This window comes from Nanorana parkeri, unplaced genomic scaffold (assembly GCF_000935625.1).
Source record: "Nanorana parkeri isolate BGI_ZX_2015 unplaced genomic scaffold, ASM93562v1 scaffold666, whole genome shotgun sequence".
NCBI classification, from domain to species: domain Eukaryota; kingdom Metazoa; phylum Chordata; class Amphibia; order Anura; family Dicroglossidae; genus Nanorana; species Nanorana parkeri.
Genome location: NW_017306934.1, coordinates 1652805 through 1658804, shown reverse-complemented (window position 1 = coordinate 1658804; position 6000 = coordinate 1652805). Strand labels below are relative to the sequence as shown.

Here is a 6000-nt window from a genome sequence, read left to right as displayed (position 1 = left end):
AAAAAAAAAAAAAAAAAAAAAAAAAAAAAGAAGTCTTCATAGTTTCTTTACATAAACTTTAAATAAAGTTCGAATTAGACTCTCAGCAGCCACAATTTTGTTTTTCAGGAAAGGAAAAAGGAAAAGAAAAACACAAAAAGAAAAAGCTGAGGGACAAGGACAAGGAAAAGCAGAAGCAACAGTATTGTTTTACCACACATGGAAACTAATCAGTACCCAATTTAAATCACATACACAAGGTGGTTTATAAAACTTAGTAGACTAATAAACACCAAGCGCAACATATTAGCTACATAGAAGGAAAAGGTCGGAAATGTAAAAAGGGACAAGGAACGGAAACGAAGAACAGAAAGCAAAAGCAAAGGAAATGAAAAAAAAAAAAAAGCAAAAGAAAAAAAGCAGGAGAAATGAAAAAAGGAAATGAAAGCAGGGGCAAAGAAAACAAAGAAAAACAAAAGAAAAAATGAAGTGATGGGAAAGGAACACATTCTATATAGAGTAGCAAAAGTAGCTTGTATCACACTGTATGTATATTTTGAATAATGTATTCATTTTCACATAAGTAATGGATTATTTTTGTTAGAATACACATTATTGTATCTATTGCAATAACTTCTGCAGTATACATTTTCGATTAGTAGATGGCAGTGTTTATAAGTTCTGTTATATATATGGTATATTCTCTGTTGTATTGAAAAAGGTAGAGAATAAAGCTGTGGCTTCCTTCCTGTTTTTCCAAGCCATGTGCAACATGCATATCTGACTGTGTTTGTTTCTGTGAGGCTGTGCAAGAAGAAGAAGTTCCAACAATTTTGAATATAGCCGATAACAATAAAGGTTTAAGTGGTAATTGTTTTTTTTATTATCTTTATTTAGGACACGGTACAGATACAGACATCCGTCGATTCGACTAATGTGTGCTCTGCTCTCCACCCCGACTGCTCCGCCTGTCACAGGAGGCCAAGCGGTCTTCCCCACACGGCACCGCTCGGCCTCCTGACAGCAGTCTCCTCCTCGCACTGCCTGGCCTACTGACAGCTTTTCTCCTCCATGTTGGGTACCAGTTGTTGGATCGGCTCAGTGTCCCCTCCGATCCCTCCTGCCTCTGCCGACACAGGCGGGGGAGAGCAGCAGGGATCGGAGGGGACACAGACCAGCACCCAGGTGGGAAGGAGAGTAGCTAGGGATGCAGCCGTAATTGCAGTGCATCCCTAGTTAGGTGAGTATTGCAGTGTGAGCTTTTTTTTACATTTTAATTTGTGTAGACCAGTGGAATTTATTAAAACTGTAATTGGGCTTCAATTTCAAGCTTTAACACAGCCCAATTTTGAAAAGTCACAGGGGGGAGGGTGAATACTTTCACAAAGCAATGTAAATGTAATAGACAAGTGATAGGAAACAGAAGAGATGCCAAGATTTGAGACGCTCTATGGAATTCAGCATTGCACAGCTATTGTAGAAGTAGTATTATTCTGAAAAACTGTACAGGTTTCCATAGCAACGGTAAAACATACATCATTATGAGAAGCACATTTCGGTGTATAGATGTGTCCATGAAAAATGTAAATGCAAGCTGTATGATTAATTTCAGTTATTTTTATATGTTGTATTACTTTTATATTCAGTTGGATTTCTACACTTTTTTTTAAATTCAGCCCAGGTTGTACAGTAAAAGCAAATGCATTTCACAAAGCCTCTGGGAAGTCCATGACATTGGACACTATTTATTTTAGCCAAAAGAAAAATATAGTGCATTTGTAGCAAATACACATACCGAGTTATTAATAACAATGTTAACTCATTCGACGCAACTTTTTACTTCTTTGTTCTAGATGTACACATCCAGATTTCTGAGTCTCCCCTACAGTGTTTAGCACCTTAGACAAGTTCAGTTGGAACCCCAATTAAAATGGACCAGAGGTTAAGCCCCTTATTTTGTTAGTCAGTCAGTAAACTGACCGACTAACACTATAAGCCAGGAACAACAGCAACGTCCTAATCAAACATTAAGCACAGAGTGTAGATTTACGCCAAGTTCATGCTTTCCTGCTGGGGTCTTTTCATTACCATTCATTGCATTAGGCAGCCCATTGGCTGAGAACGCAATTCAACATCCTAGAAACCGGACTTGCACCATTTCTTGCAGCGCACCCCAACACACATCTGGGGCCATTGCATTAATGTGTGTTGCAATAGGAAGCCCATTCAAATGAATGGGCTGGCAATGCAACTTCAACATACCAGAAACTGGAAGTCCATCATTTCTAGCAGCACATCCCAATGCACATCTTAGGCCACTGGGGTTGTTGGGTAATTTGCTTTGCATTAGGTGGCCTGTTTGGATGAATGGGCTGGCAAAGCAACTCAACGTCCCAGAAACTGGACCGGCACCATTTCTGGCAGTGCAGCGCAATGCACATCCATCAGCAAGGTGTGTTGCAATGCCATTCAGAATGGAAGCACTGGATCACACTAAGCCGCACAGTTGTCACCAGAGCAAATAGAGAGAAAGCGTCTCCCCAAAGGAGACACACACAGCAATAAAAACCTTACAGGAGTTTTTACCCTTACTTATGCCATCTAAAACAAAACTTTGGCTTTAAATACACTTGTACCATTGTGCTGTAAAATATGACTTTCAAAAAAGTTCCAAAGTCATCACTATGTAAAGTACAGTATAGTGTAATTTGATCATATGCACTAAGAGCAATCCAGTTTAGTAACCCTCAATTACATTTAACTACATAAATCTTCTTAAGACTGATCTGCGATTGGCAAAATGTTTTAATTGGCCCCTTCTTAACTCATCAATATCCCTTTGCTGAATTGGTTGGCCTCTTTGGGAGCATCACATCAAGTTTTATTCACTTAACGCTTTATTATTTTAAAAAGGGAGTTCTTAAGGTCCAGTGGCTACCACTGTCCTGCACTGTACATATGCACTTCAAAAGATTTACTATCTTATATGGAATATCTAGGAAGTTAATCGTGGCTAACTAGTACTTGAAAACATCTGCCTACTGCATGGAATTCCTCAGTTTTAAAAAACTCTTCCTAAAATGAGACTGTTCCTACAGCTGCATATCTGCAGTGTGAGAGGACCAATATTGTCACGAGATTTGGAGATGTCACTCAATGGTTGCTAGGAGCAGAGCGGGATGCTCTGGTCAGTGTCCCGCCCTGCTCCTGGCAACCAGTGACATCAATGAGCTGAGTGGGATACCGTATAGAGATATGGTGCAACCCCCACGGACCTGCACCCCCTAACCCCAACTGCCAGCAACGCCCCCAACTCCCCTCCCAGACCTGCACCACCAGCACACACCCCAGGCGGCGAGCATTGTAGGGATGCCTCTGGTACTCTGTGGACCTGCTGGAGGAAGCTGTACTCTAAGACCTGCATTGCAAGGATCCTCCATCTCCTACTCTATTAATTCTTTTAATCTCTGCTTTATCCCTATTTCCTTGACAATAACCTCATCAGTTCATCAGTCATTGGGTGTGGAGGTGGGGGATGTTGAATGAGAAGACACAATAGGGAACAAAGCATGATAAATCCACCTCCCCAGAAAAAAAAAAGAACTGCAGGAAGCCTACAAGCAATCCTGATGACAAGTCCTGCTTGGACATAGGTGACTTCCCATGCAATATTCCTGCTCCAGGTCAGTGGCCCAGAAAGTACTGAGCCACAGACTTTGAGAAGTTCAGAAATGGCATCAGAGCTGCGTTATTGAATTGTGTGTTCTTTTATCAGGAGTGCTCCTTCAAAGCTGCTAGCTTGTTGCGGTTGAGCAAAAACACATGAAAACAAAAATTAATCCTCCGACAACATCTAGTAATATCATCCAATGTTTACATATATTACCGCTATACAGGGATTGAAAGCTCCTTGGTTTTCCAAGAACAGACAGACAAGACTTGAGAATGCTAAGAGCAGCATGGAAACCGCAAAATTGGAAAAATTTCAAATTTAAACTTTGTTATAGTTCAGCAAAGTTTAATAACCTCTGGATAATGTTTGTTTCACATTTCCACACACTTCAGTGCCACACCTAAAACTCTAATTTTGTCTCACACCTCACCTCAACCACTGAAGGGAATTCTTAAGGCATAGAAGGATAAGACCCAATAATTGTCATAGCCATTTATTTTTCAATATCTCCCACATTTACGTTTCTCCCCCAGGAAGTTACTCATAAAATAGAAAAAAAAATAATAATAGTTCTTCAGTGTTGTGAGCAGCCAAGCTAAGATGAAATGGTTGCCAACAAATCAAGCTTTGTAAATTCAATTTAAACATGTTCTGTTATACACTTTAGAGATCATAGGCTCTCATGGACAGGGCCCTCCTTACCATCTTGTCTTGATTTGTCTAGTAACTGTAATGTGTTCCTCAAATTGTAAAGCGCTGTGCAAACTATTGGCACTATATAAATCCTGTATAATAATATTATTACTAATAATACTTCACTCAAGATGAATAAACATACAAAGACTTCTCTGTCCTGTCTCAACTTGAGCTTAGGTGACCCAATCTTTACGGCGAAACATCAGTCATCTTTTCTTCAAATTTTGGTAAAGAGTGGGGGTGGGTCAGCACTTCTTGCAGATTTTATCAGGAATACACAGTCAAACACTCAGTTTCAGTGACCAGTCGTCACCAGAAAAGGAACAGGGGACATCAATTTTGGTGCACATTGTAAAAGTTGGAATCACCCTGGGAACATTTTCTCCCAATTCCTGCTTTGTCAGAAAGAAAACGAAGTGAGAGTAAATCACTACAAAACTACAGGGGGGGGGGGGGGGGGGCCAAAGACAAGACCAGTCACCCTGCACAAGTTGAGAGAGCAGCAGTGACCAGTCTTCATTACAGAAGGTTTCTGCACAGAAGCAAAGTGCAAGTTTATGTTGGATTATTTGTTGTTTCATGCTGGATTACTGTTTAGATCTGGAAGAAACACCCTAACATATTTAATTTAAGTATCTTTTGACATCATATGTACGATATTATTATATAATATGTTTTGCCATTTAGCTTAAAAGTGCATCTACAACCTCTTCTATCTTTGGATAGAGTAGAGAATGGTTAAAGCCATTGTTATGTGATGTCGACAACCACACAACCCGCCAAGTGAAACACTTTTCTGTGAAAATGCTCACCAGGAAAAATAGAAAAAAGGGGAGAACCTCCCCAGGAGGGACACGGACAGAAATAAGAACCTGGCAGACGTTCTAACAGATGCCTTATCTGAAAACTGGGGGGGAGAAGGTTGTGACTAAAAAGTTACACTTTATGAGTTTGTCAAAATATTGTAGACAGTGGTGTACCAAAAAGCATCGGTCTATGATAGTTTGACCTAATAACCAAGGGCCAAAACTAGATTTTCTGCGTGTGGTCTTGTCATTTTCAGAATATTGCATTTGAGAGGCGCATCTGAAACCAGGCACTGGTGTTAGGATTGAGGTGGACTCGTCTCTCCAGTAGAGCTTTTTTTATGATCACTATAGGTTACAATGTGACATTTGGTGATCGGGGCATACATTGGAACATGGTCAGACTGGCCATCTAGAGAGCCAAGACAGAAAGATCCAATTGATTTTGATTTTCTACATTTAGTGGTTTGCAGAACAAGTGCAGGCCACCCTTAGAATTAGGCACAGCAGGCCTATCCTAGCAGGATTCCCTTTCCAAAACACAACAGAGATAGATGTAGGTTAGCGGTGACAAAATTGTGAATTTCTTATAACATGTTACAGACTGTGTATTGACAATAGACAAATACAGCTTTTTATTTCCTAGCAAGCATGTTTTTTTAAAACTCTGGTTTAAATTGCCTAGCTAAGACAAAAGTTCCAATATTTATTGGACGTCTTTTGACCCTAGGGACATGGAGCGTAACAAAACACTGGCAAGCTAACTTGTTTTCAGGAGGATGTAAATTAGATCAAATGTGGATCTCTGTATTTCTAGGAAATCTTCAAATTGAAGATAATGATTTC

At 40.0% G+C, this 6000-nt stretch overlaps 1 protein-coding gene across 1 annotated transcript in view; it reads right to left on the bottom strand.

The window, feature by feature from the left end:
• SLC45A2 (solute carrier family 45 member 2) overlaps positions 1-6000 on the bottom strand; it is a 103368-nt gene that overhangs the window by 38060 nt on the left and 59308 nt on the right. The gene's annotated exons all lie outside the window — the stretch shown is intronic.